Source organism: Nycticebus coucang, chromosome 11 (assembly GCF_027406575.1).
Source record: "Nycticebus coucang isolate mNycCou1 chromosome 11, mNycCou1.pri, whole genome shotgun sequence".
In the NCBI taxonomy this organism is placed as follows: domain Eukaryota; kingdom Metazoa; phylum Chordata; class Mammalia; order Primates; family Lorisidae; genus Nycticebus; species Nycticebus coucang.
The window spans coordinates 28702538-28722475 of NC_069790.1; the positions used below are offsets into that span (position 1 = coordinate 28702538).

The window sequence follows — 19938 nt, forward strand, 5'->3', positions numbered from 1 at the left end:
GGTTACTAGAGATTTTACTTTTCTATTCCTCGTTAGTCTGGCCAATGGTTTATCTATTTCATTTATTTTTTCAAAAAACCAACTCCTTGTTTCATTAATTTTCTGAATGATTCTTTCGTTTTCAATTTCATTGATCTCTGATTTGATTTTGGATATTTCTTTTCTTCTACTGAGTTTAGGCTTAGATTGTTCTTCTTTTTCCAATTCCATAAGATCTCTTGTGAGATTGTTGATGTGCTCTCTTTCTGTTTTTCGAATGTAGGCATCTAAAGCGATGAATTTTCCTCTCAAAACTGCTTTTGCAGTATCCCACAGGTTTAGGTAGCTTGTGTCTTCATTGTTGTTATGCTCAAGGAAGTTAATGATTTCCTGTTTTATTTCTTCCTTCACCCATCTGTTATTCAACAGAAGATTGTTTAATTTCCATGCCTTTGGGTGGGGTCAAGCGTTTTTGTTAGAGTTGAGTTCCACCTTTATTGCCTTATGGTCTGAGAAGATACAAGGTAAAATTTCAATTCTTTTGATTCTGTTGACATTTGTTTTGTGTCCCAGGACATGATCAATTTTGGAGAATGTTCCATGGGGTGATGAGAAGAATCTATATTCTTTATCTTTGTGGTGGAGTGTTCTATATGCGTCTATCAAACACAGTTGTTCGAGAGTCTCATTTAAATCTCTTATATCTTTTTTTAATTTCTGTTTAGAGGATCTGTGCAGCTCTGTAAGGGGAGTGTTAAAGTCCCCTGTTATGATGGTATTATCAGATATCATATTGCTCACACTGAGTAAGGTCTGTTTCAAGAATCTGGGAGCATTTAAATTGGGTGCATAAATATTTAGAATTGAAACGTCTTCTTGTTGTATTTTTCCCTTGACCAATATAAAGTGACCATCTTTGTCTTTTTTGACTTTAGTTGCTTGAAATCCTCATGTATCTGAAAATAACATTGCAACTCCTCTTTTCTTCTGAATTCCATTTGCCTGAAAAATTGTCTTCCAACCCTTGACTCGGAGCTTTGATTTGTCTTTTGAAGCCAGGTGTGTTTCTTGCAGACAGCAAATGGATGGCTTGTGTTTTTTAATCCAGTCAGCCAATCTATGTCTCTTCAGTGGGGAATTCAAGCCATTAACTTTTATTGAGATAATTGTTAAGTGTGGTAGTATTCTATTCGTCTTATTTTGTGAGAGTCCATTGCTTAGTTTTATCTTTTCCATCAGTGTGGAGGTTAGTTTCTGTCCTTTAATTTGTGAGTTCTTACTTTGCTGCTGATCCATTGTGGTCGTCAGTGTGCAGAACAGGTTGAATTATGTCCTGTAGATGTGGTCTTGTTGTGGCAAATTTCCTCAATGTTTGCATATCCATAAATGATTTGATTTCTCCATCAATTTTGAAGCTTAGCTTAGCAGGGTACATTATTCTGGGCTGGAAATTGTTCTGCTTAAGTAGATTAAAGGTAGATGACCATTGTCTTCTTGCTTGGTAAGTTTCATTAGAGAAGTCTGCAGTCACTCTGATGGATTTGCCCCTGTAGGTCAACTGGCGCTTACTCCTGGCAGCTTGCAGAATCTTTTCTTTTGTGTTGACTTTGGACAGGTTCATCACAATGTGTCTTGGAGAAGCTCGGTTAGAGTTGAGGCGACCTGGGGTCCGATAGCCCTCTGAAAGCAGTGTGTCAGAATCTTTGGTGATATTTGGGAAATTTTCTTTTATAATATTCTCTAGTATGGCTTCCATTCCTCTGGGGCATTCTTCTTCCCCGTCTGGAATTCCTATAACTCGTATGTTGGAACACTTCCTAAAGTCCCATAATTCTGACAGTGAACGTTCTGCTTTCTCTCTCTTCTTTTCTGCCTCTTTAACTACCTGAGTTATCTCAAGAACTTTGTCTTCTACCTCTGAAATTCTTTCTTCTGCATGGTCTAACCTGTTGCTGATACTTTCCATTGCATCTTTAAGTTCCCTAATTGACAGTTTCAGTTCCTTCAGCTCTGCTATATCCTTTTTATATTCTTCATATCGTTCATCTCTGATTTGATTCTGTTTTTGGATTTCCTTTTGATTATTTTCCACTTTATTAGCAATTTCCTTCATTGTTTCCATCATTTGTTTCATTGTTTTCAACATGTGTATTCTAAATTCCCTTTCTTTCGTTCCTAACCTTTCTTTCTAGGTGGGATCCTCTGCAGTAGCTACCTCATGGTCCCTTGGCAGGGTTGTTCTGGACTGGTTCTTCATGTTGCCTTGAGTTTTCTTCTGATTCTTCCTCATGAGTGATTTCTTTTATCTGTTTCCTTACCCTAATTTTCCTTTCACTTCCTCTTTCTCTTTAAGTTTTTTTGCCTGTGGACTAAGGGTTACAGGACCAGAAGTGTGAGAAGGTTGAAGAGCAAAAAAGGGATGAAAGAAAGGAGGACTGAGTGTTAAAAAAACAAAGAAAAATAGAGACAGGATAGGGGGTGGGTAAAAGAAATATTGACAAAAGAAGAGAGGCACAGAAAGAGGGAGACAGAGCAATATAAGTTTACAGTAGGGTACTTTGACACAACCTTAAAAAAACTCCACCTTCTGAGGGTGCCCAGTTGGGTGGTTCCCTTGAGGTCAGCAGCTCTTTGCTAACTTGATCAGACACAGTACCCCACCTCCACCAAGTAGATAGGAAAGACAAAAATGCTATAAATCAAACCAAAACAAGCAAAGAGAAAACTTTACGGGATAAAATTGGGTGAAAAACCAAATAATAGCAGTAGAAACACTAGCAAAAATGAAGTTCTAGTTATTGAAAAAGGCAGCAATGGTAAATTATAATTAAACTGGAAAAATTGTGAAAGAAAAAAAATCTGTGTGGAAAAGGTTGAAATTAAAAAACAAAATAACATCAACATCAAAATAAACAAAAAAAAACCCAAACCAATAAAAAACAAAAAAACAAAAAAAACACAACCCAAAACAAAGCAGTATGTATATGTTATTGAATATTGTCTGGGCAACACGTGGTCTTCTGGGGTATGTATGAGATGTTAATCACAGTTCTGATATGACTGGAGGCTGCTGATTTCTCAAACCCCAGCAGGTAGACACCCTAAATCTCTCTTCAGACTACTTAAACGGCACTTTGAACTTGTAAACTTGCTGAGGAGAAGCTTTCCCAGGAAAGTGCTTGTCGCTGGAATCACTGCTGAAGTGGCTATCCACTTACCCAGTGTGCCAAAACTGGTCTCACCCTGCCCCTAAGGGTTAAGGCTGCTAGGAGGCTCAAACCCCACCCTTAGGCTACTTGGTTGCTGGGTTACCAGCTCCCACCCGATTCTAGCTCTGCGACCCTGAGGGCAGAGCTTGCTGGGGCAGATGGCTCACTGTGACCCACAGCCAAACACTGTTAGCTCCGTCTGGCTCAGCGGCTCAGACTGGGGCCCTAGACAATGGCCAAATTTCTCCACACTCCCGCTCAGGCTCTCCCCAAGGCAGTTCAACTTAGTGCCAAGTCCAAAGACACCAAAACAGTTCACAGGTAAGGCCTTTCTGGTTTGCAGTCTCGCTGCTACTGAACTTACAGTTGCAGGCAGGTTTAGACGGATTGAACACACGCGACCACTTGCCGTTTTTCCACTGTTTTAGGCCTCCTCCTGGGGTCCAGAAGTCTCTTGCTGACTCCCTGTATCCTCACAGGGGTGATGATAGGCAGATCCCACCAGCCAGACATGCACGGAGTCCTATCTCCCCAGACTCAGGGTGCCCAGATGCAAGGAAGCTGTTACTCGGCCACCATCTTGCTCCACTACCAGAGCATTTTCACATTAGCACATGACATTTCCGATAATCTACATAGGGGGATTTTTTTTTTTTTAAATATCTTCCTAAGTGCCTCTTGAAAACCTCTGTGACATATGAGATAGCTACTGACTAATTTGTCCTGGCAAAAAATGAGCTCAGTATTACTGAAAATATGTTTTCTATCACCAGAACTTGTTCAGGGCATTGAGTCACTTTCCACTGGTGGAGGGAGTAGAATTTATTTCCAATGAAACACTACAGAGAGCAGAGAAAAAACATTTGACCTACCCCAACATTAGCACAATGCAAATCATAGGTGATTTTCTATAGAGTAATATTTCTTTCTTTTTTTATTAAATCATAGCTGTGTACATTAATGTCATCATGGGGCACCATACACTGGTTTCATAGACCATTTGACCCATTTTCATCATACTGGTTAACATAGCCTTCCTGGCATTTTCTTAGTTATTGTGTTAAGATATTTACATTCTACATTTACTAAGTTTCACATATACCCTTGTAAGATGCACTGCAGGTGAAATCCCACCAATCACTCTCCCTCCACCCACCTCCTCCCTCCCTCCCCTCCCTTTCCCCCTTCCCCGCTATAACTGGGTTATAGCATTCATGTGAGAGCCAAAAATTAGCTTCATAGTAGGGCTGAGTACATTGGATACTTTTTCTTCCATTCTTGAGATACTTTACTAAGAAGAATATGTTCCAGCTCCATCCATGTAAACATGAAAGAGGTAAAGTCTCCATCTTTCTTTAAGGCTGCTTAATATTCCATGGTGTACATATACCACAATTTATTAATCCATTCGTGGATCGATGGGCACTTGGGCTTTTTCCATGACTTAGCAATTATGAATTGAGCTGCATAAACATTCTGGTACACATATCTTTGTTATGATGTGATTTTTGGCCTTCTGGGTATATGCCTAGTAGAGGAATTATAGGATTGAATGACAAATCTATTTTTAGATCTATTCCCTTCTCTATTTTAGATCAATTTTAGATCTCTCATCTTTCCAAAAGGAATGTATTAATTTGCATTCCTACCAGCATTGTAGAAGTGTTCCCTTTTCTCCACATCCAGGCCAACATCTCTGGTCCTGGGATTTTGTGATATGGGCTAATCTTAGAGTTAGATGATATCTCAAAGTAGTTTTGATTTGCATTTCTCTGATGATTAAAGATGATGAGCATTTTTTCATATGTCTGTAGGCCGTGTGCCTGTCTTTTTCAGAGAAGTTTCTCTTCAAATCCCTTGCCCAGCCTGCGATGGGATCACTTGTTCTTTTCTTGCTTATATGTTTGAGTTCTCTGTGGATTCTGGTTATTAAACCTTTGTTGGAGACATAACCTGCAAATATCTTCTCTCATTCTGAGGGCTGTTTGCTTGCTTTACTTACTGTGTTCTTGGCTATGCAGAAGCTTTTTAGTTTGATCAGGTCCCAATAGTGTATTTTTTATAGAGTGATATTTCAACAGTTTGCATTTCTGTAGTCATGCATCCATCCAAAAAATTTTAAGCAAGGTGAATAAAGGGTCCATGAAAGCAACTGTGAATAAACTACTGAAAAAGGCTAACTTTAAGCAGCTTTCAGAATAGTGACTGAGATAATGCCGTTTCTCCAGAGAAATTCTAAATATAGAGGAATAATGGATAACAGTTTACCACAAGCTATGTAGCTCTCTAAGCCAGCAGGGGCTGGGCATTGAATGGGGGGAGATTGCAATTTCGAGGCTGGTTAAGGAAGAGTTTCAATGGGTGTGGTGATGTGGGGGAGGGGAGGTCACATCTCATTCTCCCACCCCCTCCCTGGCCCCTTCCCACTCAGACATGTGGGTAGCTGCAGTGTAAATTGCTGATGCAGGTGATTAGGAGGTTAAGTGGAAGAAAAGACAGCTCGTCATTATTCTTTTGGAAATAAAGGGGGATAAAATTCAGCAATTGTCAAGCCTTTCTCATTTCCCTACACTTTGTCAGCACAGTTAGGATGCTGTCTTCCTTTCCAGAGGTGAGATTACTCCCTGCTGGTATCAAGAGGTGGGTAGGGTGGACAAATGTGTGAAAAAGAAAATTAGGCTGGAAGGGTAGCTTTTGTTTTGATGTTTGCTAAACATCCTTTCTTGTGTTAAAATTCCCGGCAGCCACAGGATTTTAATGTTGAGAACGCAGGGCAGATTTTTCTAGACAAATCTTTAGATGTATAAACAACTGTCAGCTTGGATAAAGAATTACAACTTTACAGACTTTGTTTTTAGCTATGCAGAAAAGGAAACATCTGATAATTTAGCATAATGCCAGTGTAAGATATGCCAGAGAATATTACATAGTTGCTTCCATACTAATGAAAAGCTCCCTGGTCAAAATCACACCCATAAATGCATAGTTAATAAAAGTATACAGATATATAAAAGGGAAAATAAGTCAGAGCTTCTCTCGTTGATGACCTTTATCCAGGATGCCTTAGCTGAATTACCCTCAGATGCCTCAGGCTGAAATTTCAACCCAAATAAAATGAGATGAGATATGGTTGGTTATTTCACAAGATCACTTGTGAAATTTAATTTTAATTTTTTTTCCCTCAGAGTTAGAGCTTTATAGAGATTTGGAGGTTTTGAGGTAGCTCGATGGTATAGTGGCTTAGATTTATAATTTCTAATTAAAATGTACCCTTCACATCAATTTAGAGAAGTAACAAGCTTAATCTTTGGCATTTAATCATTGAAATTCATTTTTAACATATTTAGAAAATGGAATCTAATACCGAGATGTGATTATTTTGCAACAGATTTGCAAGAAAGGTGACATGGCATGGAAGAATTTATAAACAGAGGCCAAAACAGTCTTATCTGGTGGTGGAAGGAAGGAAAGACTTTAATGTCAAAAACTCTAAAGTAAATATATGATTTTCCAATTGCTTCTCTCTGAGATTTCACCTTGCACACATTATCTAAATTCTTCCCTTTCTCTTTATGCTTTGCTAGTTTATCCCTTGGACAAATAGGTTAAATGTGAAAGTAAGTTTTCTTACTAATAGCTCAAGAGGGACCTCTTGGTGGGCTCTGTAGAGCTATGTGGCCTGTCTCTAAACCCATCAGCTCAGGGCCTATTGCCCAGCTCTCCAGACCCTGACCTTGCTCCAACACTGTCTGCAATAACAAAGGGCATTTAAGAAATTCCCACCCCTCCACCTCTAGCTGACCTGTTGCCTTCCCCCTTCCAGTTGCCCTATGCCCTAACAGGGGTGTCCAAGCTTTTTTTCTGCCTCTGCTGCATGTTGGAAAAATAAGAGTGGTTTGGGGGCAACACATTAAATACACAAACACTAATGAAAGTTGATTCACAAACAGAAAAAAAGAGGTCTGTGTGTCTTTTTGTGGTATCCAATGCCACAGATAAGCAAAGAAAAGTCCCTACAAAATCAGCATGTGGTCCTGAGGGTGCAGGTTGAAATCCACCCCACCCCCACGCACAAAATCTATCACAAAGATTTGTCAACTGGCCCTTTCTAGTCAGCCCACCATCTTGACCCTAGATCAGGGGTCCTCAAACTGCGGCCCGCGGGCCACATGAGGCGGTGTGATTGTAATTGTTTCTATTTTGTTTTTTCACTTCAAAATAAGATATGTGCAGTGTGCATAGGAATTTTTTCATAGCTTTTTTTTTAACTGTAGTCCAGCCCTCCAATGGTCTGAGGGACAGTGAACTGGCCCCCTGTTTAAAAAGTTTGAGGACCCCTGCAGGTGATGAGGGGGCCCATCCACAGGCAACCTTGCTAAAGAGGCAGGATTTAAAAACAGGGAAGCAGACTGGTGAATAATCCAAAGACTTTCATTCTAAATTTTGGAGCAGAGGCTGCTAGACAGAGAAGAAGAATGGGGCTTTCAAGTTTAAATTCCAGTTCTGACATTTACTAGCTATCTGACCTCAGACAAATTGTTAAACATCTCCATTCTTCCACTACATCCATTAGGAAATGGAGACCATGACACCTACTTGTTAAAGTTATGGTGAGGTCTAAATGAGAGAATGTGTGTGATAAACTTAGCATGGCTTTGGCTGGATAGTAAGGGCTCAGTAACCTTTAATTTTTTCTTTTTTGTTTGTTTGGGTTTTTTTGCAGTTTTTGGCTGGGGCTGGGTTTGAACCCCCGCCTTCAGTATGTGGAGCTGGCGCCCTACTCCTTTGAGCCACAGGTGCTGCCCTCAGTAACCTTTAATTCCCTTGTCTTCTCTCATCCTTGTCTTCCTTCTAAGTTTTGGAAAGAAATAAATTAGGCGGTGCCTGTTGCTCAAAGGAGCAGGGCACTGGTCTCATATACCTGGTGGGTATAAACCTGGGTTCAAACCCAGCCCCAGCCAAAAACTGCAAAAAAAAAAAAAAAAAGAAAGAAAAGAAAGATATTTATTTATTTATTTTTGATAATGACTCTTTTACTTATGTTGTTAAAGTATATTTGTTTCCCATAGTGAAAATGGTCTAAACTGAGTTTAGATGATAATAATAGTACTTTACATGTTGATCAGGGGTGAACTGTTTCCTGACTATTTGAGTATAAGAAACATTATGTCTTTTTATGTTTCAAAAAAAACAGTTTGAACTCAGTTTGGTGAGTTTGGTGAGAAGGTCCAAGGGGACAATGAGGAAGGATGGGGAAGCCCCTGCTCCCATTTAGATCATACAATCAAGCCAGAGTCCTATCCATTGCATACAAATGTGAATCTTCAGGATCACAACCTCTGTTGCCCCTGTTCTTCCTTCACTTACTCCTGACTGGTGCTCCTCACCTATCTGTTGGCTTCCTGTGCTAGAGCTTCAAGACTGAGAAGCCCACTAACAGATGTAGCAGCCACAATAAGCCAGATTAGGATGCAGTAATGCACAGACCCCAGATATGAGCAGTTTTAATCAATAGAGGTTTCTTTCTTCCTAAGCTGGCCACTTTCTCTGGAGGCTTGAGATAAGGGTACACATGGAGGCTCACATATCATCTATCTGCATATTTAAAACATATAAACCAAGACTAAAAACTGAAATGAAATAAGGTCTTCCCTTTTACTTGGAAAAGTATACCTTGATACAACCTGGAAAACCAGGTTTGACTTTAGAATTCTGAGGCTCCTTGAAGTTCTGTGCTGAAATGTATGTAGTGAAAAATGGCCCTTTTAGCCTGTCCTGCATCTGGACACCTTCCCAGGGACCCCAGTTCTGTAAGCATGCCCCTCACAGCCACCCCTCAGATGGAGAAAGAATCCAAGGAGGCTGTGGAAGCAGGTTTGTGAACATCTGGGTAAGGAATTCTGAAGTCTCTATTATCCTAAAGTTTAGAATAATAAACCTTGAAGGCAAATTTACTAATATGGAATCTCTGATTACTGAGAATTGATTGTATTTTGTTTTACTTGCTTGCTTGTTGTCAAAATTTACCAAAAGAAACTAATGATGGAGTGCACTACAAGAGAAAAAGTGGAATTAATTCTTCCAACCATCTCACCACAAAGAAGTCCAGAATTTAATAATTCAGTTGAGTTATTCTTCTTCTGAGAAGGGGAAGAGATAATTCCTTTTCTCTTCTTTTTGCTGACAGAGCTCTGGGTGGAATGATGGGGAACAAGCTAAGCCCCAGCAATTCAAGTCATCAACAATCGCTGTATTACATAAGGCATGTGACATGCACCATCATTTTCCTGGTGTATTCATATTCCTTGGCTCAGTAAAGGTGGATGGAGGAGGTGGGATGTTCTGAATTTCATTCTGAGATGAGAAAACTAAGGCTGAGAGAAAGGTTCTACCTGGCCAGGGACAGAGAGCAGAAGAAGAAGAAACCTGGGGATTGAGCATCTATTAATAGCAAATCCTCTCTTTTCAACTGTCCAGTGCTCCTAAGGTACAGCCACCTCAAAATCAAGGGATAATCCTGTAAATCCACAGCAGTTGCACAGGCAGGAGGTTCTGAGCAGTTTAGCCTGATCTGCCATGCATAAAAAGCAAGATACAGTTCTACACAATCATTGAGTGTTCCTATCAAGAACTATCCTTTACCCATTTTACTTGTATGGGGATGTGACATCGTTGTTAATTCCCGAAAGCCCTTGAGAAGCTATAGAGCCAAAAACGCAGAGATTCACGTTCCCAGACTAACTCACTTTGGGTCATGCCCTGTAGGGTTGGTATTGTCCTCCTGCAATACATGAGAAGGCTAAGGCTTTGAGAGGTTAGTTAACACAGCAAAGGTCACACAGCTAATGAGTGGCTGAGCTGGGATTCAAATCCCATCAATCTACTCCTAAGGCCATGCCCTTAATTGAGTATTATCCTGAGTACACTGCCAGGTTCATCATAAAATCAATATATACTGTGCAGAGCTGATCTGAAAATTAAAAGACATGATATACACAAAAAATGTTGAGCAAACCATAAAATCCTTCCAAAGGTTCACTGTGATTATTTTTCCTGGTTTCACACAGGGCTAGCTTTGCTGTCCTTAGTGGCCAACTCTATATTAATCCCATAATTCACCTTTAAATTCCCAAAGTCTTAAAAAGGGAAAATGAAAAAATATGTCTCTTATGTTAAGATGAAAGTCTTAACACCTGCTGCTTAAGGGCACTAAACCATCTGGATCATCAAAGGAGTATACACTTGCTTGCAAAAGACATAGATTAATTTGGACGTTGTTTCCCTACATAAACCAGGCAGAAGGAGGCAAGCAACTCAGGGGTAGATAATCATGCTGAGAGTGGAAGCACTTATTATAAATAATTACCTTGTAATTATCCACAACTTCCCTGGAGTCTATAGCCTGTGGCTAGTCATAAGAGGTGCCCCTTCCTTACCAAGTACAAGGAGACTGAAGCTCCTCACTAAGTTGATAGGGGCACATGAGTGTTATTGCCACCTGGGCCTACTTCTCAGGTAATGAGGCCTTCAGTGCATGTGACTAAAGTGCAAAATAACTGTGGGGTGTCTTCAGCTGCATCTGCCACCCACCCCCTCCTTTTTTCTATTTAGCACAATGCTTTTTTCCAAGAGTGTGGGTGTGACATTTCTGACTTCATTCCTTAAGCAAAGTGTTTATTGACAAGTTAATACACTGTGACATTTCTCTTCTTTGCTGTGCCTCTGAGTTGTGTTTTCAAGCCATGAGGCAGCCCCCTTGAAGAGAGGTGGCAACACTGAGAAGGAGCTGGGACAAGTTCCTGGGACTAGGCTTGACAAGTTCCAGGAGGGATATAGATACTTCCAAGAAGGGCATGATTGCCTACAAGGTTAATCATTTTCCCTTGTTTTCATTGCAGCTCCACATTTATCTTGGTGGCAGAAGCTGCACATGCAACATCAAACCTCCAAACTCAGGCAATTTGAATTGTATCTACCTACTCAAGATGTATAAACAACCCACTGTCTGTGTCTTCTTAATTGGAGTTTAAGGAGTATTGCAAAGCTCTGATGTAGGTCAGTGAGGGGCATGCTTTTGTGTGGTGTCCGAATACAATTCAGGTGTGTTAGACAGTTAAAAAGACTTGCAGTCACAGGCCTAGAATCTTACAGACTGTCATGGTTATGTCAGTCTTACTATTATTATAGCTACCATTTATTGAGCCCTTTTATATACAATAAGCACTTTCTCTGTATCACTATCTCATTTCACCCTCTTAATAACACTGCAAGATGGCTAATATTATTTTTACCATGTATGGATGAGAAAACTGAAATCACAAACATGTCTATGGCCACCAAGTGGCAGGCTCTAGATTTGAATGAGGTCTAACTCATGTTCTGAACCAGCGGAGCTTACAAACCAGAACCTGCCTGGAACATACAGATGCAGGGAACACAAGGGCTTGGGGTAACCCCAAAATTACTTGGACTGATCAACCTGACAATTTTAAATCTTTGTTTTAAGAAAAGCCAAGGCTTTGTTGGTGAAGCCTCTTTGGAAAACCTCTTTGCAAATCCATTCACTTGCTCACCTTTCAATATTCTCAATTCAAGAAAGAGACTAAGAATATCTCTTGGAGCAGTTAGGTGGCTTTATTTAGGAAAAAAAAGTCTTCACAGAAGCAATCAAGTTCAAATGAGGTCATTAGGAGGAGCTGTAATCCAGTATGACTGGTATCCTCACAAAAAGGTGAAATTAGGAAACAGAGATAGATGCATATAGAGGGAGGATACCGCAAAAAGACACAAAGAGAACGCCCAGTAAAGATGAAAGCAGAGACTGGACAACAAAGGAAGCTTCCACTATAGGTTTCACCTGGAACCTGCTGGTGCCTGAATTTTAGACTTTTAGTCTCTAGAACTTTAAGACAATAAATTTCTGTTGTTTACAGCCACCCAGTAACAGCAGCCCCAGCAAACTAACATCCCTATTCTACTGTTATATTCTGCTCTGTTTTGTTCTTTTCTATTCTATTATTTTTCATTAAGAAAACTGACTTTCCATTTACTAATTCTGAATGACTCCAGACTCCAGATGCAAGTCCTCTGCAAGCCAGCTCCATACTAATTTCCTCACCTCAGTTTCAGTCCAGCCCTGGCCTCCAGGAGGAGCAGTCTGTCACTCCCAGAACAGAGCATTGTCCCCCCGCACATGCGCCCACTGTTACCTGTGCTGTTATCTTCCTTTCTTTGGCTGTTCATTTCTTTCTTTCTTTCTTTTTTTTTTTTTGAGGCAGAGCCACAAGCTGTCTCCCTGAGTAGAGTGCTGTGGCATCACAGCTCACAGCAACCTCCAGCTCAAGCGATTCTCCTGCCTCTGCCTCCTAAGTAGCTGGGACTACAGGTGCCTGCCACAGTGCCCAGCTATTTTTGGTTACAGCCATCATTGTTGTTTGGCGGGGCCAAGCTAGATTCGAACCCACCAGCTCAGGTGTACGTGGCTGGTGCCTTAGCCGCTTGAGCCACAGGTGCCAAGCCAGCTGTTCATTTCTTAATGCCCAGCTTCATGTCGCCTCCACTGGCAAGATTCCCCTGGTTCTCCAGACTGTCACTCACTCCCCGGACTCTGTTCTCTAGCTCTACTGGCCCAGTTGCAGCCCGTAACATATCATATTATGAGAGCAGTCTCCTTCACATCTCCCCTTCAACTAAACTGCAAGTTCCTTAGAGAAGACTGTTTCTTTTCTTTTTTCCTTTTTAATCAAGTATATAGCATGGAACCTGACATACCACAAACTCAAATACGGGATGTCCCAAATATGTGAGTGCAGTCTGGAGCTTTAATAACTTCATAAGTCTAATGCTACAAACTTACAAAACTGTCCTTTGAGAGTTTACTACGTTTGACTCTGAGTTTTAATTATTTTAATAAGTGTAATTGTCTCTTCTAGTCAATGTATGCCATGTTTTTCACTCAGGGGAACTGAAATGAAAATAAAAAAAATGTGTTACTCAACATTCACAAAACAAAACAGTGTAAAATTCACTTAAACTTGCAAATGATGGTTTATAAATTGCAGTATTTATATCCTTGAAGTGATTAAAACTGAAGGAAGACCTTTGGGACACCCTGTTTTTGAGCAAGTATGCTAAAACATCGTTCATTCTGTATTTGCTATAATATTCAGTTTGGTTTTAATTTAAGTGGCTGCACTTTCGGTACTTAATCAATAACTATCCTTGTACTTATGACCAAAGCACCCTGGCCCAGGGCCCATACTTTAGAAAATTCTCCCCTCTGGCTTCTCACAAGGTGAGGAGTCTATGGGACAACATCCATTGTGTCCCCTTACCAAGATCACACCTCTCCAAACTTTGTTCTGAATATCCAGCATCCTCCAATTCCTTTCCCAAATGGACAGAGAGGAGGAGTTACAGACCAAGCCCTAGAAACCAGCTCTCCCTCACCCACCCATCAACCATGAGTTTGAACCCGGCTTTTCATGTTATTATGAGAAGTACATTGCCAAGGTAGGAAAGTAGAACTTAATGTATAATAATTTGTTAACTTAGTCTATAACTTTTACATATTTAGATATTTGGCTGATGGCCTTCTATTTGTACTCTTGCCCTGGGCCCTGGAAATATTAAAGGTGGGCTGATCCATGGCCTTAAAAATTTGTCCCACCAAACAAATTTTTCTCCATGAAATGATAAGTGGGTAGAAAGTACTTGCACACATTAGGTATGATGGCAAGTGATAGCTGCAGTCACTGAACAACATCCTCTGAGCTCGACGATTCACATGTGGTTTATCATTCAGTCCTCACAACAGCCCAGTGAAACAGGACTTAGGAGAAGATTGAGATTCAGTGGCATGAAGTCATTTGTTCCAGGTCACAAAGCTAGCACTTTAGTTAGTCTGAGTTGCTCAACGAACTACCCCAAACTTCAAGTGGCTTAAAACAAGGCCCTTTCCCCTTGATAGTGGGGCTGGGGGTTGCTCTGCTGCTGGCTTCCTCTGCTCATTTCTGTAGCTGTGCTCATCTGGGGGTGGGCGACTGGAAGGTTATTCATGGCCTGTTGCACTCCTGTGGCAGTTGACTCTGTTGTGGCAGATAATAATGACTTCCTTTGTCTTATCTACATTGCCATTGCAACCTTCCTACTCCCCCTACTGTCTGGCTCAGTGCCCAGCACCTGGTGATGGGTAATAAGGTACTACAGTCTGTGACTCAAGATGTAACCCTGGGTTCCCCACTTGCAAAATAGGGGTAATTATCATACAGAACACATCAGGTTGCTCAAGACTCTAGTACAGTAATGCAGGGAAAGCTCTCAGTACTGTGCTGGCGCTTGTTGTCCACTCACTATTAGTGTGACTGGAATGTGGATGATCCGTGAATGAGAGCTGACTATTCAACAGTGGGAGTAAAACACTACTGTTTCCGAATGCAAACTTTGGGCTTGCAAGTAGTAGAATGGAAAAATAATCTCAAAATGCAAGGTTCAAATTCTAAAATAGCTTCTTTTAAAAAGTGAGAGAGGAAAAAAAACAAAGGAACAAACCAACTTGAGTTGCACCACCACCTACGTTTAATTATTTCTTAGATTCCACCCTGGGGCTGCTAGCTGCTTCCAGGATGGAAAGTGCTGATTGCATGACCTCGTTTCTGGGACGGGGGTGGGAACATACCGTTGGCCTTTTCAGTCTGGTTCGGGTGAGTCCAGAAGAGCACTTAAAAGCTTACATTCTGCGGGGTACTGGTGGCTGGGAGGGGCTCCTCATTTAGGCCCGGCTTGGGAGCGCTTCAGCGACCAGCCGGGCTTGGTCTGAGCGCATCAGCTGCCCGGTATAAGTGCCACCAGCCCCGCGTGGGTCATGCGGGATCTGCCGGAGAGGTCCTCGCTCCTGCTTCTAGACTCACAGGCCAGGTGATTTTTTGTTTGTTTTTTAAGAGACAGAGTCTTACTTTGTTGCCCTTGGTAGATGTAGCGTCACAGCTGACAGCAATCTCCAGCTCCTGGGCGGGACTACAGGCGCCCACCACAAAGCCTGGCTTCTTTTTCTTCCTCTTCTTCTTTTTTTTTTTTTTTTTTTTTTTGGTTGCGGTTGCAGTTTGGCCGGGGCCTGGTTTGAACCCGCCACCGTCGGTATATGGGGCCGGCCCCTTACTCACTGAGCCACAGACACCGCCCCGGGGGCCAAGTGGTTTCCAGAGCGGTAAGCGCGTAGGGGAGAAAGCTCTTTGGGGTGAGGTTGGGGTGGGGTGCTCTTGGCTCCATCTTTCAAGTTGGAGTACTGGGGATGCTGTGGGTGCTTCCAGCCCGGGGGACACTCCTGAAGGTTGCAGGCACCACTGAGGCTTTTGCCCTGGGGGTTCTCCAGTCCAGAAGGCGCCTCCTAGTCCAGGAGCCCCTCCAAAGGAAGGGCTTGGGGTCTTCCATCACTCTTCGTAGGGGAGAGGGGGAGACAGGGCGCATGCTCTTCCTCTCTCAACGCATCTCTTTGGGATGTTTTTGTTTCGTGGGTGCTGAAGAGACAGGAAGTGAGAAATGCGCTGGATTTCAATCACTCCAAGTAAGGAAACTTGGCTTGAATGAAGGAAGGAAAGCATGCTAGGGAGGATATTATTCTTGGAATGTAGGATTAGGAAAAAAAACAGGGGCCCAGGAGACCGGTGGAAGCACCTCCCAGAGAAGTGGATTCTGTCCTTTCAGGTCAGCTTGGTGTCTTGGGGGAAAAAAGCAGGGAGGCTGTGACAGATTTATATTCCAATCTCAGTTCTGACCTTTGCTAGTTGGTGAGCTCCTGCCAACTAAGCCTGCTAACCCCATCTGAAAGATGAATATAATGATCAGTTTTTCTTTTAAAATACAGGATTATTCTATTAGAAATAAAAATAATATAGAAAGTACTTACCTAAGATGGTGTCTGGCTTTTCAGTTAAAGGTATTTTCCTTATGAGTTATGCGTTGCTGAAGATAGAGCAAAATAATGTTTTATACAGGGCGGCAACTGTGGCTCAAAGGAGTAGGGCACCGGTCCCATATACTGGAGGTGGCAGGTTCCAGTACAAAAAAAAAAAAAAAGTTTTATACATTATTGTAATGATTGTGGCTACTGATGAACCAAGCGCAGGTCACCTCTCAGTCCTCCATCTGTCCTGTAATCCACTGAGTCCTAGTGTAAGCATTTTGGAGCTAGTTTGCTGGGATCTTGATTTTAGTACCCTGTTTGCCTCTTTGGTAACTTTAGGGACATTACTTTCTTTTCTACAGCCTCAGTTTTGGCATCAGGAAATAGGGAAGGGGATGCTCAGTACCTGCCTTCCCACCTCTTAAATGTACAAATATCTCTCTCTCTCTCTCTCTCTCTCTCTCTCTCTTTGATGCAGAGTCTTACTCTTTCACCCCAGCAAGAGTGGTGCCGTGGCATCATCATAGCTCACTACAACCTTGAAGTCCTGGATTTACTCAATCCTCCTGCGTCAGCTTCCCTTGTAGCTGGGACTAAGGTGTGCACCACCATGCCCTGCTATTTTTTTTTTTTACTTTTTGTAGAAATGGTAACTTTTGTCTTGCTCAGGCCGGTTGAACTCCTGGCCTCAATAAATTCTCCCGTCCTGTCCTCTGAGAGTGCTAGGATACTTTTTTTTTTTTTTAACGTGGGATGAGTAGGAACAGACATGTAAAGAGAATTTAGCAATCCACAGATAATGCGTTTTATTAACTTGAAAAGTAACCTTTAAGAAAGTTGTTCAGGCCAGGTGTGGTGGCTCACGTCTGTAATCCTAGTATTTTGGGAGGCCCAGGCTGGTAGAATGCTTAAGCCCAAGAATTTGAAACCAGCCTGTGCAAGAGCAAGACTCCGTTTCTACAAAAAAAACAGAAAAATTATCCAGGTGTGGTGTCATACACCTGTAGTCCCAGTTACCCAGGAGGCTGGCGCAGGAGAATGGCTTCGGCCCAGGAGCTTGAGGTTGCTGTGAGCTATGATGTGACGCCACTGCACTCTAACCAGGGCAATGAAGTGACACTTTGTCTCACACACACACAAAAAAAAATTGTTCAAAATAAGAATCGGAGCAATGGGCGGCGCCTGTGGCTCAGTCGGTAGGGCGCCGGCCCCATATACCGAGGGTGGTGGGTTCAAACCCGGCCCCGGCCAAACTGCAACAAAAAAATAGCCGGGCGTTGTGGCAGGCGCCTGTAGTCCCAGCTACTTGGGAGGCTGAGGCAGGAGAATTGCCTAAGCCCAGGAGTTGGAGGTTACTGTGAGCTGTGTGAGGCCACAGCACTCTACCGAGGGCCATAAAGTGAGACTCTGTCTCTACAAAAAAAATAAAAAATAAAAGAATCGGAGCACTTTTGGAAAGTACACAGCCCTGGCTTTGTTGGTATATGAAAGTCTGTACAATTGTCAAGACTTTTTAGCTGTTCAGACGTTCTAGATGTGTAGCCTATGCTAGTTTATATACAGTGAAAAGCTTTACAATGTAGTGTCAGTGCGCTTAGCAAGAAGCTATTTTATTCATCTTTTATAGGAGTTGATGGGGAGGGCATAATTGGCCCTACAATTTATATGAATTCAGCTTATAAACTGATTTGCAGGCTGATTTCATAGCCAGAAGAATAAGTAGGCTTTGATTGATAGAAACGAGAAGCGAACAGCATGACTTTATCTTTGTTTTTAAAATGCCTTTATCTTTGTTTTTGGAAGCATATAATTTCTTAGAGGAAAAACTTGTGTATTGACTACTACCCTGGTATGCACAGAACTGAGATACTCAGAAGTCTTAGTTATTGCCTAAAGTAACATCGTATACTCATTTACTATACCCAGAGACCCAAGAAAGTTACATAATAACCTATTCTCTTTTTTTCTTTATTGAATCATGACTGTGTACATTAATGCATTTATGGGGTACAATGTGCTGAATTGATAAACAATCTGGAATGCTTACATCAACCTGATTAATGTAACTGTCACCTCGCTTGCTTATTTGTTATGGTAAGACATTTATACTCTATTCTTAATAGTTTTGAAATGTAATATTATATTATGCACATTAGGTGGGCTCCCACCAAAAACCCTCCCTCCTCGTGGCCTCCCCTACCCCTCCCCTTTCTCTCCTCTTCCTTCCTACTTTCCGGACTATAGTTCTGTTTTATCATTCATATGAATGTAGATGATTATATGTCGGTTTCATAGTACTATTGAGCACATTGGATACTTTTTCTTCCATTCTTCAGCTACTTTACTAAGAAGAATATGTTCCAGCTCCATCCAAGTAAACATAAAAAATGTAAAGTCTCCATCTCTTTTATGGCTGCGTAGTATTCCATAGTATATATATATACCACAATTTGTTAATCCATTAATGAGTCAGTGGGCACTTGGGCTGCTTCCAGGACTTGGAAATTATGAATTGGATAATGATCTATTCTTTTTTTATTTTTATTAAATCATAGCCATGTACATTAATGCAACCGTGGGGTATAATGTGCTGGTTTTATATATCATTTGAAATATTTTCGTCAAACTGGTTAACATAGCCTTCACGGCATTTTCTTAGCTATTGTGTTAAGACATTTATATTCTACATTTAGTAAATTTCACATGTACCCTTGTAAGATACACTGTAGGTGTCGTCCCACCAATTTTACCCTCCCTCCACCCACCCTCTACCCTCCCCTCTCCTCCCTATCCCCTTTCCCCATATTCTTGGGCTAAAATTTCATAGTAGGGCTAAGTACACTGGATACTTTTTCTTCCATTCTTGAGATACTTTACTAAGAATATGTTTCAGCTCCATCCATATAAACATGAAAGTGGTAAAGTCTCCACCTTTTTAAGGCTGTGTAATATTTCATGGTATACATATACCACAATTTATTAATCCATTCATGGGTTGATGGGCATCTGGGCTTCTTCCATGACTTAGTAATTATGAATTGGGCTGCAATAAACATTATGGTACAAAGATCTTTGTTATAATGTGATCTTTGGTCTTTTTGGATATACACCTAGTAGAGGAATTGTAGGATTGAATGGCAGGTCTATTTTTAGATCCCTAAATGTTCTCCAAGCATCTTCCCAAAAGGACCGTATTAGTTTCCATTCCCACCAGCAGTGTCGAAGTGTTTCCTTTTCCCCATATCCACACCAACATCTCTGGTTTGGGGATTTTGTGATGTGGGCTAATCTTACTGGTTAGATGCTATCTCAAAGTAGTTTTGATTTGCATTTCTCTGATGATTAAGGATGATGAGCATTTTTTTATATGTCTGTAGGCCATTTGCCTATCTTCTTCAGAGAAGTTTCTCTTCAAGTCCCTTGCCCAGCCTGAGATGGGATCACTTGTTCTTTTCTTGCTAATACGTTTGAGTTCTCTGTGGATTCTGGTTATTAAACCTTTGTCAGAGACATAACCTGCAAATATTTTCTCCCATTCTGAGGGCTGTCTACTTGCTTTACTGACTGTGTTCTTGGCTGTGCAGAAGCTTTTTAGTTTGATCAAGTCCCAGTAATGTATTTTTGGTGTTGCTTTAATTGCCGTGGAGGGTTCTCCTCATAAAATATTTGCCCAGGCCTATTTCTTCAAGTGTTTTCCCTGCACTCTCCTCTAGTATTTTTATAGTTTCATGTCTTAAGTTTAAATCTTTAATCCAGTGATAGTCTATCTTAGTTAATGGTGAAAGGTGTGGGTCCACTTTCAGTCTTCTACAGGTCGCCAGTCAGTTCACCCAGCACCATTTGTTGAAT

General features: G+C 41.4%; 1 protein-coding gene across 13 annotated transcripts in view; it reads left to right on the forward strand.

Moving 5' to 3' along the window:
- The first annotated feature begins 14861 nt into the window (after positions 1-14861).
- CPVL (carboxypeptidase vitellogenic like) overlaps positions 14862-19938 on the forward strand; it is a 249760-nt gene continuing 244683 nt past the window's right edge. For 5 of the 13 annotated variants that reach the window (XM_053609284.1, XM_053609295.1, XM_053609297.1 and 2 more), the window contains exon 1: positions 15257-15393. The gene's annotated coding sequence lies outside the window, so the exon portion shown is untranslated. The other 8 variants (XM_053609285.1, XM_053609290.1, XM_053609287.1 and 5 more) reach the window with 5 other exon arrangements.